This window comes from Micropterus dolomieu, linkage group LG08, assembly GCF_021292245.1.
Source record: "Micropterus dolomieu isolate WLL.071019.BEF.003 ecotype Adirondacks linkage group LG08, ASM2129224v1, whole genome shotgun sequence".
Taxonomy (NCBI): Eukaryota; Metazoa; Chordata; class Actinopteri; order Centrarchiformes; family Centrarchidae; genus Micropterus; species Micropterus dolomieu.
The window spans coordinates 12,446,857-12,461,466 of NC_060157.1; the positions used below are offsets into that span (position 1 = coordinate 12,446,857).

The window sequence follows — 14,610 nt, forward strand, 5'->3', positions numbered from 1 at the left end:
ACTCTGAGGTCCTCCCGTTGGAGGAAGGCTGACCAGCTGCTAGTGTGTTTTGGGTCTCCCAGGGCTGGGCTCCCTGCATCCAAACATACTATTAGCAACTGGATTGTTCAGACTATTTCCCTGGCCTATCAGGTGCGCGGTTTGCCTTCACCTGTGGCTGTGAGGGCTCATTCTACCAGAGGCATGGCGGCCTCTCGAGCCCTCCTTTCCGGGGCCTCTTTGCAGGATGTTTGTTTAGCGGCTGGCTGGGCCACTCCGCACACATTCATTCAGTTTTACAGTCTTGACCTTCCTTCGGCACCTGGCACTTGTGCGCTCTCCTCTTAGTTGTGCCACTTTATTGCACACAGGGGCAGGCGGGGTTTTCGGCACGGTTTAGTGGGTATCTCGTTCCCATAGTGTCGTAACCGACGCAGTTCGAGTTCCCTCGAAGGGGAACGTCTCGGGTTACGTATGTAACCCTGGTTCTCCGAGAAGGGGAACGAGACACTGCGTCGGCCCGCCGCACCTCTCTCCCCGCCTGAAGCGCCTGCTTCATAGTTTAAGCTAATGATGAGTGTGTACAGGTGTGCTTTATACTCCTCCGGTTATTCCGTTACACCTTACCGTTCTAGCAACAAGCCAATAGGATTGGAGTGATTTCATTCACGTTCAGACCTGCTTCTCCTAGAGGCGTTCCCATAGTGTCGTAACCGACGCAGTGTCTCGTACATTAGTTTCTACCACTGGTGCACTTTCAAGGGACAGCTGATTTTGATATCTAATTTAAATTGAAGTCTTGAAACTTAATAGCTGCTTGTTTGTTTGTCTTCATGTTTACCTGGGACCGATCTCACCAAGAAGTCAAATTTTCAGGTGCCTGCAAATGTATGTGGTGAAACTACATCTGATCCTGACTCTGATTCTAAACCAGATTCTGAGGTTTGTCTGCTATGAGAAGCAGAATAAAGGCTCATTTTGTCAGTGAACCCAGAGCATAAAGTCATATTTTACGTCCCAGAGACAGACGGCTTAGTGATGCAGCATGCTGCCATGGAAACCAGAGTTGCCTGTTGTGTTGGCTGTGTCAGAGATCTGCCCTTTTGCCCTGACCCCTTCCCTCGGTGGCGGCACACTTTCCCTGGGGGGATTTCACACACAACATCTGCCCTGTCTTCCAACCCCCAACCCACCCACTCCAAAAGCCAGAGAGCTTCTGGACTGGCTTTTCTCAATAAAGGCCTTCCACACACACCTGCTGAGAGGGTGAGAGGTCATCATCCAACCGGGGACACACTAGCATGACCTGGCGGGGCTCCACCCTGCATCACATTCTTATACAACACAGCAAAGGAGAAAATGTTCTTACACTCACTAAGAAGAATCATAGAGGAAAATACATGCTCTCATCCTGCTTCAAGCTAAAGTCTTTTATTGGAATGTGAATGCTGAGAAAACGTCTGATATGAATTTTCTAAAAAAAAACTAAATCAGGTTCTCAAAACACTTTCCCTTTTCATATTCCCAGGTTGTAGCGTCTGGCTGCTCCGTCATGTGACTACTGAGTGCGGAGGCAGAAGGAGAGGGAGTTCCCGGTGGTTTGCAGTGCTGCCTGCTGCCTCACCAGCCCCTAAAGGAATCACCCAGCCCTCATCAATCTGCCTCCACATTCCACAATAGCTGACAAAGGGACTCCACTCTCTCCGTGGCAGATGGCTTCGCCTTGGGCTGTCCACGCCATGCTCCCATTGTTTAGGCTCTGGGGTTTGATGCAGGGACCTTTGCTCCTCCTCCTTCAGTGTCATAGAAGGATTCTGGGCTTCAGAAGTTGAAATATACCTCTCTGTGTTTGGGTCAAATCATCAAATTATCTGATATTTTAATATGTTTTAATATAAGCTGCACTGTGTGTTGCTAAATGTATTTAACATTTAACTTGGTGTAACATCCAGGTAGGAGACATTTGTGCTCTGACAAAAAGCTGTGATCTCCCTGGATTATCCTGATTCCCACAGGAATAGAGGAGGTAAGCATGCAAACAGCAACAGGCCCCCACAGTTTGCTATCATGCTGGAAGCCATGCTTTCTATTGTCGCCTGCAACCAAGAACCAAATAAAGCAATTTTGAAGAAACATATATAAATACATTTGAAGTAAGGCCGGGCGATACCACAGAATTTGGTTTTGATCCAATACCCAGTAAACCCACGACCAAAATGACTTCTGATTCAGTGATGTAGTAACTAAATACATTTACTCTCAAACTTTACTTGAGATCCATTTTTTGCTACTTTACACTTGTATCTCACTACATTTCAGTGTGTACTTTTTATTCCACTACTACTCTTCATGAATAAAGTATTCCTTAAAGTAAAGTAGTCCTTAAAGTTTAATTCATTCATTCCAAATTGTTAAAATCAGCTCCACCCTTATCAGCCAATGCTGCTTATTAAAATGATGCCTACATGTTAATGCAAAAATATGTTGAATTATAATAATAATATTACAACTAATATTAAACTAAAATTCTTTATTTCTGTATCTGAAAGGACAACATAATAAACAACAAACTACACTTTAATTACATTTTGCTTAAGTAAAACTTTAAATGCAGGGGCCCAGAATGGGGTCAAACATTGGCTGGATCCATTGTTTTGGTATTGATCATATTGACCCAGTAGTATCAATACTCAAAATTTGATTGGATTGATTCTTTGGGAATCAATCTGCTGAATCTGAAGTCCAAATATTCCAAACCTTTTTGGAAACAAAGTCTGTAGTTTTACACTCACGTCTCTGTGGGATCTAAAGATGCAGTTTGGTTATAGATCTTGTAACACATTTATTGATTTTTCTTTGCAGCTCTTTCTTTCCTGAAAGTAGAAGGAAGGAAAGTCTTCTTTATGATGTGGTATTCCTCCTTAAAGGTGCTCACTAAAAGCATGCAGAAGCTTTGACCGACTCCATTCAGCAATTAACATAAAGCTGCCTCTCCATTAGAGAGCATGCAGGCTCTGCTCTCTGGGCTTATTGTGAGGGAGCTGGCGATGTTTAACACATCTGTTGTCTCCCATGTCTGAGCAGCCCACAGACAGGTCTGTTCACAGTGATCCTTTTATTCAGCTCTGAAAGGACCTATAGGGGCTCCTGATAGATTGCCTTCACTCCAATAAAAATGGTAAGCTGGATAATGGGATGAATGGGGAACCACCACTCCAGCACACCCCCTGCTCCAAGCCCCTAAACATCCTTTTAAAAGGCTCCTCTTAAACAGTCTGATGCTGAGCCTAATCATGTTGAAAAGATTTACCATGTTTAGCAAGTTTTATTTCCCGCTTCTATAGCTGGTGCTTTTTTTATAACATCTCAAATTCAAAGAAAGTGGTTTCATGAAAGGGAACCTTGGTCTAAAACGACAATTTCAATCAAAGTGATGACACACAAGCAAAAGACAAGACACACGGCTTAAAAGCCATAACATGGAGAAAAAATTGAAATGTGCAAAAAGACAACCTAGCACAAGCATATATAAGCAATTGAGCACATAGAGAATAACAGCTGTTGGCGCTAATTCTCCAGTAAGGTACCAGGAACCAGTGCAGAAGAAGGGGAAAAATGAGATGGAGTAAATAGTTAAAGAGCCCCAGACCAACCTGAAACGAATAAAAAGCTTCAGTGGACGTTTACATCATGTTAGTCCTGATTTGTATACTTAATCTGTTTCCATTATAATTTGTCACATTTGTCTTTTATCAGTACACCAACATTTTTTTATTGCATAAAAACAGGTGGCTCGAAATGCACTAAAGGAGATGGATGATTATAGGAACCAATAACTTACGTTTGAAACAGAAACATTTGGCCACATTTTTCTATCGCATTCCTAAAACATAGGGGCCTGGGTAGTGTATCTCAGGATTAAGAACATAAGGTTAGAGTTTTCATCCGTGGGAGTGGTGGGTTACAAGGGTCAGAGGATGTTTACTGCAGCGCTTCAGCATCAGTGATCAGGACAGCACAGGGATGGAAAGACAATAGACAAAACAATGTCCTATTTAAAGATGGCTCACTGCTATTTATAAAGAAGTGAAGATGGCGGAGGAGGTGGAGCACGATGACAACATTTCATGGTTTCTGTTCAAGATATGTCCGGTTTTGTTCTTGTGCATTCACTGCTACATCCAGTCTCCAAATATAATTAATTAAACAAATTAAATTAAATTAATTCTCAAACATAAAAATAAATGAATAAACATTCAGGTGATTTCCTGACATTTTTCAGGCCTGCATGGCTGCCTTGTGTGTCAGACTGTCTCTCACTAATGACTCATCTAATGCGGTTATCGGAGTAAATCCAGGGATCAGGTGGTCTCATCCATTTATCATATTAAGCTCTTATTTTGACATCTCTAAGAGGCCCTGTAGAGCTAGTTACATCAGTTAAAACAGAGATAAATTCAACCTGTCAAAACAGTCACAGAGGTCATTACTCCTCAGACAGCTGCTGATATCTTTACTTCTGTGATATCAGTTGTGGTGGAGTATGGTTCTATGTTAATGTTGCAGTAAAGCATACACTGTCTCTTATCTTTTGGAGGATGCTGACACACAGGGGCTTGTTAATTTTCTGGTGAGGTGAACGTATCCTGTGAGTTGTTCCTGTAGTCAGAGATAGTCCCTCCTCATTGTCTATCTGCTTGTGAGACACTTGTGGCCCAATACAATAGGCAGCATTGCTGCTCTGTGAAAGGAGAGCATGTGCTTTGCTAAAGCCGCACTTGCAGCAGCCAACCTCCGGGACAACCTCTACATTCAAAGAGCGGAGTTTTGCATGGATGACTTCCTCCAAGGTGCCTGGAGGTTGTGGGAAAGGACCAGTGAGTAAGTGTGGCCTCAATCGGGGGCTGGTCCTGCCTTGCTGAATGGACTACAAAGACTTTAATGATACTGGTCTGACTCCAGCTGAGCAAGAGGGGGCTCACTGTAGATCACATGACCAAGACTGTCGGAATCTGACGGGGCAGACATAACTCTGTCTGTGTGTGGTTTTAAACAGATATGTAACCTGTCAGTCCCACCCAAGAAGTATATTCACATATGCACAAGCACACACACACACACACACACACACACACACACACACACACACACACACACATATACATGCATGCGAGGCTCTTCACTGAACTTTAATTTAGTGCCTAATCAATGTCCATGATAAGCTAACACTAACTTTGCAGGACATTTTCATTGTTTTGAAAATCTAAAGTAGAAGTTTTGGTGTAACTTTGTTCGTCAGCAGTTCGCGATCAGAGATTGTTGACTTCAAGTCAAGATTCCCAAGAAATGTACATCTATATAGGCTTGAGGGAGGATAAGCCCCCCGCAGTTTTGTGCTCTCTAATTGGGCCTGGCTGTTTAAGACCTTCACTTTCTGGCTGGATACCTCATCACTATTGCCTCTGGCTAAAGATGGAGCGTGAGGACTGTTACCCATACTCCATAGGTGCAACTCTACTAGCCCCACTAACAAGCTGTTGTTTAATAACAACCCTATCATACATAGTTTGATTCATACTTGGAAACATGTCTAATTTTAATCCCTAGTGCTGCTCATTGCTATGAGTCCCACCTTTGTCCCCTCTAACCTGATGGATTCTTGTCTACATGAAGCAGAATAGGCATCCATTGTATCAGAGACTTATATATAGAAGATGTCTTTGCTTCCTTCACAAAACTAGGGAGGAAATATAGACTGGGGAATAACAACTCCTTCCGCTATTTACAAGTCAGGGATTACATTGGGAATATTTATAAGGTTCTGAGACTGACGCGCAATCAACAATAGAAAACTGTCTGAAAATGTCACCAAATGAAAATAAGTTGATTTTCGACATCTATGATACTTTATCAATCTTTATCAATAAGTTCAACTTGCTCTGAAACTTAGAAGTCCAAGTCAAAAGACGAGCTTGGCAAATCAATTTCAGATGACCTCTGGGAAGAGAGCCTTAAGAATACACATATCTGTTTGAATAATGCATGAAATTGCCTCATCCAATTAAAAAGTATACACAGGCTCCATTACTCCAAAGAGACATAATTAGGTGTCACCTATGTGTGATAAATTAAGTGGCAGCCCTCCTTCATAGTTTTGTTCTGTGTCTGAAGGTACAATCGTTCTGCAGCATCATGTCTGAGGTTATGATTGAGCCAGAGCCTTTGCTTATCATTCACGGCATATCTGAGACATTCAAAAGACTAAACACAGCACAGCAGTGTTTTCTCTCTTACTGCCTCATATTGACAAAGAAATTAATTCTCACGGTATGGAAAAACGCAACTGTCCCTACTTCTAAGATGTGGCCAGACGACACTCCACAAGGAAAGATATGCTCTAGAAGACGGGCTTTTATCTGCAACTTTAAATTTACTACAGAAATCCTTACACCCTACACCGTAATTAGAGACAGTTTGAGTGAAAGTTCGCTAAGGGGCAGGAAGGTAGGAGGGGTGGAGATGAGCAAAAGGAAGGCTAGCAGGGAGGATGTGAGGGAGGTGGGGAGTAAGGGGTAAGTATGAGAATAATAGAGGAAGATAAAAACAGGGTTTATGGGCTTTGGTCAATTTAGTATTCCTGCAGGGTGGGCATGAATGTTGAGCAGACCTAAAGTTGCATGAATGTGATTCATGTGGTGACATAAACAAAAAAAAGGGTTCTGATGCAAGCAAGGCTATTTTGCTAACCTGAATCTTTTGTTTTATTTCAATCGCCTGTGTTGTAAATGACTGATGAAAATGAAATCCACTTTTGCTGGAGTCGGGGGGCTTGAACGTTTTTTGACCTCCAAACAGAGGTCAGAAAAGGTTGGAGAACAACTGCATTACGCTGCATCAAAAACACTTTGTAAGAATTCACGCTAAGACTGAAAAAAAAATTGTGTGTCTGGGGGCTGATCCGGGGTCAGGGTTGTTTGTGCCCAGCCTGATCTCAGCACATGTGTTGTGGTGTAAGGGCTCGGCCACAGACGGCCTCCTATTAAACAGCGTGATTACTGTGGCGCCCGTTTGGAAGCCTGTGAGGATGAGGGGTTGGCTACATTCTGAAGAAGATTAAGACACCAGCGCAGGCAGGGAGGAGCACCTGCCATCCATCTACTCACAGACTGGCAGAGCATAAGATCTAACACTATCTGCGTTTGAAGTGCGGCCTTCATACAGGGCAACTCCAGAGTGCATGCAATGACTTTTGGCTTGTGTGGTACAGCTAAAGAGAGCAATGGCATTGGGAAATGTGTCTGAGAATACATGCAGTTTGGTGTGTAGTTGATGTTTATGGATGAACCTTTCCTGATATCTGTAATATGATCTCTTTTATCCGAGTCATGCCATGCAGCATTTAGGTCCTGGTCTAACCTGGATGTATCCCATGAGAAATCAAAAGGCTTGTAAGCAGTGCTAATTCTACAGTTTCCCACGGATACTACAGGAGCTAAACTTGGCTCATACTCAGAGGTCAGCTGCGAATCAAGTTTCCAACACTAGTGTGCAGAAATACTTCAGATTCACTCATCTTAGAAGCCCCTGTTGCCAGGCTAGAAGATTTATATTCAATGAGTTCATGATTTACATTTAGAGTTGGAAATTTTGTCAGAAAAAAATGCCAACATGCGTTACATTAATCCCTATTCTTTTCATGAGCTCCTGACAGTAGAATAAGGCCTCTGCTAATCCATTTAATATGAGAGGATCAGCCCAGTTGGACCCACCACAAGGGATAAACTGCTGCTCTGTGGGATGGAAGCTGCTCTTGTTCCCAGGCTGGAGATGGGCCAAGGCTGGTGCCAGGAATTAATCCAGTAACAAAAAGAGCGGACTCCCTCAGCTGACCAGGTTGGACAACTGGTAAGAAGGTGTGTGTTTGTGTATTTGGAAATCCTGGCAGGTGGTATGTCCAATATATGCCATGTGGCAACCCCTGCTTGGCCCTGTTATCCTTTAATACCTAGTCCTCCTGTTGTCATTTAACACCAGTACCCTGATTTTAATAGCAATTAACGGATCATGAAATAAACAACAGTTTTCAAAGCTGGAAAAATAATGAGCTATCACAGACAAATGAGGAAACATTAAAGACAAGATAGGTTTGCTACTTTTACGGACAGTACTGCAAAAAGGAAAAACATCTGTTCCAACTTGTTTAAATTAAACATTGTATGTTCAATCAATTACCACAGTGTCTTTGACAATTAGCCAGCATTCACTATATTGTCTCTCACTGTTCACAATGCAGTAAAGTAATTTAACTGCCCTACAGACACATCTGCTTTTCATTATCATGTCTCCCTAATCTGTCTGGCCTCCCATGTTGCTGTATATCACCCTGTTCCCTGTGGAGCTCACTCTTGCTAAACAACAAGCCATGACTAAACTTCGCTGCTCCGCTTAAAAACATGAACTTAAATCCACATGAGTCTTGAAAACAATAAGTGAATGGATGAAATCTTGTAGACTGTGAAATTGAAGGAGGATTATTAACTGCAATTGTATGAAAATTATTAATCGTAATGGTTGCTAATAAACCCTCGGCTGCAGAGCAAACCTGCATTAAAATCCAGAGACGAGAATATTATGATAAAGCTTCGGATGATGGGGTCATCGAGCATCTCAGAAATATTCGGGACTTTACTGATGGGGAATGTTTGCAATAGTTTCCTTTCAGGCCGCTGGGAGATACAACAAAGCCTAGAGGCCCAGGAAGCAAGGAGGTCACAGTGGTTTGGACATTTCTAAACAGATCGAGTAACAGGACACTATTAAGTGTGAGTTTGTTGCTTATTAAATCCTTTCTGATGAAGTCATTTCTGTAAACATTTGACTCCTGCATAAGTCAAAGGGGCATCCACATTTGAACCGGAGACCTCTTGATCTGCAGTCAAATGATCTACCACTGAGCTATACCCGCTCACAGTATGGTGTGAAACCAGTTTTATCCAAATGGAGATGTTAAGAAATGGTTGTAGTCCCTTTGCACTTAACATCTCACTTCATTTCAGACTGTTGGTGCACAATTTAGGTTCTAGATCACAATGTGTCTGTAACACCCACATAACACTCCCAGAGTGTAACCTCAGGATTTCACCCCCGGAGCCTCTCTCGCTGCTGCTCCACTCTGCCAGCAGTCCCGTGAGAGTCTGACACATCAGACTGCTCTGTCATTTTCACAGTATCAGATCCCACAGCCCTATTCTTCCACCATAATACACACAGATCATATCTCTGCATCTCTTCATGCTCCACAACATAAAGCCCTCACTGAGAAAAGAGACAACAAATAGGAAACCATGCTAATCTCCCCCATCGTTCCTAATTTGGGCCGTCCCACTAAATGCATTTCTGTTTGGAGCCACAGTTGCGAGGCTGTTAAGACTAGACTAGACTAGAGTCCTCCCAATTTAACGTGTCGATCATTTGATGTTCCCAGAACAACAAGAGTCGGCACAAAGAGAGAGTGCTGGGAAGCATTAGGCTGACAGAGTGGAAGTAGGGCAGGAGCAGGGGGTGACGAGCAGGTCTGAACAGTTATGCAAATAGCCTGTGTTCGCCTGGTTATGGAGAGGAAGGTGAAAAGAGAACAATTATGACAGGGGGGCCACTCTAAAATAGGACATGAACCAGCGGCCATGAGTTCCTGTTTTCATTGGATCTGCAGAGTCATGTCTTTTTCTCCTCAGCAGCAAAGATCTCCCTAGCCTCCGAGCGCTGGTCTTGTTTATTTAGCCAAGAAATTTAGAGTAAACTTCATTGCTATTGATACATCCTCCAAAAATTCACAAGTCAACTAACTCTGACATGGTGATTTTGCAATTACAACAAACTCCTTACATATAATGTCCTGTAATTACAGAGAAAAACAAATCAAATTATGCACACCACCTCTGCAATGGTTCACACATATGAGACATTTAAATGAGAATGGCTCTGATGGGAGGACAAAACAAACTATTTAAAAGTACCTCAATGACTGTAGTGTCTTTTCATTGTCTGTTGGAACTCCCATTGTATGCTCCAGCAAGATAGAGCTACAGGCCACAAACAAAAAGAGATTGTGAATTGGTTGGGAAAGTTTTACATTTACACAAGGACCTTTTCACAGCCTTGTTTTTGGAAATACTACCAACCTCCTAAAATTTACATTATAATATGGAATAACTCAAACTTGTCAGCAGCTTTTAGAGGTCCCTTGAGTTTATTGAGCTCTTAGTGGAAATATAAACCTAAAGGGTCTCCAGTGAATATCTTGTTTCCAGTAACAATAAGTGGGTTTGTACAGTGAAGGGAAGTCTGTGCTGTTGTGAAACAAAGAAGATTGGCATATGACAGAAACTGATCTGATTTACCAAGGCTGGTTCATAGATCATCAAAAATAAAACATGGTTTATAGATCTTATTATTGAATAGAAGGAAATGTATGTATATGCCAGCATATAACCTGACACTTCTCAGCTCCTAGTTAAAAATTTACAGTTGAACAAAATCAAGCTGCTTAAGAAAAAATAAATAAAATAAAATAATTTTTGCCGCAGAAAATAAAAACTGGAGCAACATACTCATACAGGGACATATACTGTATATGGTATTGTAACAAGGTGGACCTGTATCGGCCTGATTTTGAGTGCAGTGATAGTGTGATGGGTGAGCACCTAGAGTGTGTGTGTGTGTTTGGTGGGTGTGGCTTCACATGGGTTGACTGCATGGGGATGGACTGATGGTTGACAGGTGTGCTTGGACGTGACCTCCAATCTAGAGTCAGTGAGTTTCTGCTTGTCTTCTGTGTATAGGCCTACAGATTTGTTGCATGTGATAATGTTGAATGTCTTTTTCCCAGGGCATATGTTAAATGGGTTGGTGGCAGTGTCTGTCGTGTGGAATGCAGGGTGGGTATGTCTGTAAACTGCTATTGTGTAAAAGGAGTTTCCGCTTGTCTCCTGTGTACAGTGTGTTGAGGCTGCTGCTGGTATCCAAGATAGTGTGGCACACGGCTGGGTTGCAGTCTAGAGAGTAGTATGGTGTAGAGCAACAGCCACTTAGTGGTGTTACCAGAGGCCCCACAGCAGAGCCACTGACCAGAGGCCCCAACAGCAGCAGACCAGTCCTGGCAGGGAAAGGAAGTTGAGCACACCCAGCTGCAAATAACTTAATTCCATTCATTTAATTGACCCTGAGCTTTCCCCATTGAACTGAGTTTTAACTTTCTTAGCTTCGGTCTTGTTTTTTTTGTCTATTTAATTAAATGTATAAATAAAATTTGAGGTTTATATTTTACAAGACTTGTAGTTGTTATTGCCCCACTGATTTTTCACCACTGACTGGTCAATTCTGAGCTAAACAGGGGTGTTACAGTTTATATGTATTTGCATGTCAATATTTTATTGCCATTCTGTGAAAACCATGTGTCTCAAACATTAACTTCCTGTCAGCTTTGTGACAATGCACATTTAAGCTAATTTTGTTTTTTATCAACTCCTATTTGATCTAGAAAAAAAGCTTAATCACAAAATTTGAGTATACATTGTTTTCATTGCACAGTAAAATCTAGTCTAACAAAAGCATCAAATTTGACAGAAAATAAACATTTGACATGTATTGTGCTTACTGAATCTTGAGATTCTATTAATGTTGCATAAGTTTTGTAATGGTCATGATACTAGTGGTGGAAAGTAATTAGATACTTTTACAAATTGTTGATATTTGTACTTGTAAAGTACTTTACATGTTACATTATATCTACTACAAATTCTTCATTTTTATTCAACTACATTTATCTGACCGCTTCAGTTACTTTACAAATTAAGATTTCACACACAAACACATGAGCTCATAAAATGTGATATAATGTTATAAAGTAGACCACCCAACAGCATGTAAAATAGTTTAACACATAGATACACAAGTCATAATAAACCCATTATTTTGTAACAAGCACTTTTCCTTTACATACATTTAGTTGATATTACTCATGTACCTTTAATTAAGTCTTTCATTTAAAATGGAATATTTTTTAATTGTGGAAAGAAAAACAAGTTCAGCCTTTTGCATTGTAATTTTTGACTTTGTCTTTTCCTTTGTCTTGTCTAAAGATCCAGTCTTTTGCCCTATTTTACCTTTGTGTTTACCTGAAGGATTTCCTTTCAGACTTATGGGAACTCTCTGCAGATCAATAAAAACGGGCCGTATTTATTTGTCTCTCTATCATGGTCCTTGGAGAGCTTCCTCTAATGTTGCATGAGGAGGGAAACTAAAACCGAGTTCTGAGGAGGACGCCTGGTCCCCTGGCTCTCACTTCTGGTGCGACCTGTAATCCCATCAGAGCTAGTGTGTCCATACTGGGAAAATAAACAGAACTGAAGATTGATCCCACCGCTCAGCTCTCAGCCACTGATCCTCAGAGGGTAGTTAATCTAGTCTTATTTCATTTGGCCTTTTTTGCTCACACTTACACAGAGACATTACTGACTTTCCTAATGACAAGAAACAAATGAAAAAAAGGATCCCTGGAGAGTTTTAACTCTCTAACAATGCATGACCGGAAGTCTGCTAATATGCTAATCTTGTTTCTTTAGTTGACTGTTCATTGTAGTTCATTCATCAACATTTTTAGTTAAATTAATGTGAGAATGATAAAACATATATATTTACATTGAGTTCATGACAAATGATTGTTTGATTTTATTAAGTTCCTGTACGATGTTTTTCCACCGTTGTTACAATCTGCAATTGCATCAATCAAAAGTGTGCTTCTATGATAGATGATAAAGATTAAGTGGCCCAATGTGCAAGAAAACGTGACAAAGTGCCTTCTAGGGTATCCTTGCAGTGGAGAAAACTTGATGCAGGGTCATTTAGGCTGTTTGTATTACAGAGGTGAGGTAATTTTTTACCCCCTACCCCTCAGACAGTTCACCACTGAATGAAATATGGATATAAATTGAAATTAAGAAACAGTAAAGGAGAAAGATATTGAGTTGTTGTGTTGAGTTTAGTGTGCAAGAGATGAAAGACTCAGCTAGCTGGCCTTGCACAGCCACGTCTTAGATTAAAATATAAAAGACTGGAATTTAGTGGATACATATTTGAATCAGTATAAACAAAAGCTCCAACAAGCAGAAACATTTAGGGAACCATCCTGAAGAATGTTAAACAGACACTGAAATCTAAAATAAATGGTAACAGTATGAAAGATGAAAAGAGAGATGTGGCTTTGAGCTAATGTCTTCCATGTTGGCTTTTTTTTCAACAAGTTGGATCTATATACACTATGCAGAGTATCAAGTTATAGCTGACATCTTACAGAGCTGAGTGTGCACATGTGTTTTTGGTTTTCGTGGTGTGTACCAAGGAATAAAAAGAGTAGTGCTCTATTGATGTTTTCTGGACAGTTTTCTGATGTTGTGACACTCTAGTCACAGTGCATGCTGGATGGATATCTGTTATGTGAACGTCATTTGCAATCATTTTTGTAAAAGCAGTCCTTTAATTTTACCATCCGACTGAGGCTCTCTCTCAGGATGCTGATGTCATCAGGGGCGGAAATCAAGCACATTGTGGCATCCATTTGTGGGTTTGTGGGGACTATAGTGAGGAAGTGGGCTTGTCTGAAGAAACTGAATTTAATCTCGCTTGTATTCAGCTGTACTGCTAGACTGGGGGGGGGGGGGGGGGGGGGGGGGGGCGGGGGTGGTGTGGGGGGGGGGTAAAAGATGATGATTTCAAAAGGAACAACAAAGCGTCCTCTATCAGTGGAGGGAGAAAAGGGCTGAAATAAACTGTGAATCGAGGGTGAGGTTGGCGTTAATACAACTGGAGAGCTTTACTCATTCAGTTGCCATTTTAACAACTGACATTGTTTTCAGAAGTCCAAAAGGACCAAAAGGAGTCGAGGTGGGACAAATGCCCTGCAGGCCCAGCAGAAAGAGGCGGTTGATCAGAGAAGAATGAAGGCCACAGAGACAACCCCCTCTGCCTGGTCTCTTACACTTGCTTTTAGATGCCTTGCTATGCACACTTTTAAAAGGTGAACAAAAGACCTTGTCAGGAACAACAAAGCAGAGAGGTAACTTACGTCCTGTGTCCCCAAATGAAAAAGAAAATAACACCTGCAGTGGAAAATGTCTGCCAAACATTTGGAAAACAGTTTTTTTTCAGTGCAACTGCCAGTAAAAACTGAGTAAACTAGAGAAGCATGATGTGATGAAAATGTATTACAGACTTTAAGGGGCTCTCTGTCTGTGTTTTCAGCTGCCTTAATGGTTTATCTTCATACTTTGGAAATTGTTAAATGCATCAGGGTGAGGACATTTGGATTGAACCAAAATTTAAAACTTAAGATCTCTATTTAACCAGACATTTGTTTGACACTAAAATGTATAAATCTGGTGGTTGCTGGGAGTTGAGGGGTTACTGAGCTCCACCAGCTGCATGTTGGTCTAAATGGAGCTCATGTCTTTTGGTCAACGTCCCAGCACCAGAAGGCACTCAGTTGTGAAGGCCAGAATTTGAATAACAAGTGTTCGGGAATGGCCAACTGTTTAGAGTCCCCACAAGGTCAGTGAAGAACAATAGAGGCTGTTT

At 41.5% G+C, this 14,610-nt stretch overlaps 1 protein-coding gene across 1 annotated transcript in view; it reads right to left on the reverse strand.

Moving 5' to 3' along the window:
- Positions 1 to 14,610, reverse strand: part of nup210 (nucleoporin 210) — a 55,881-nt gene that overhangs the window by 7,620 nt on the left and 33,651 nt on the right. The gene's annotated exons all lie outside the window — the stretch shown is intronic.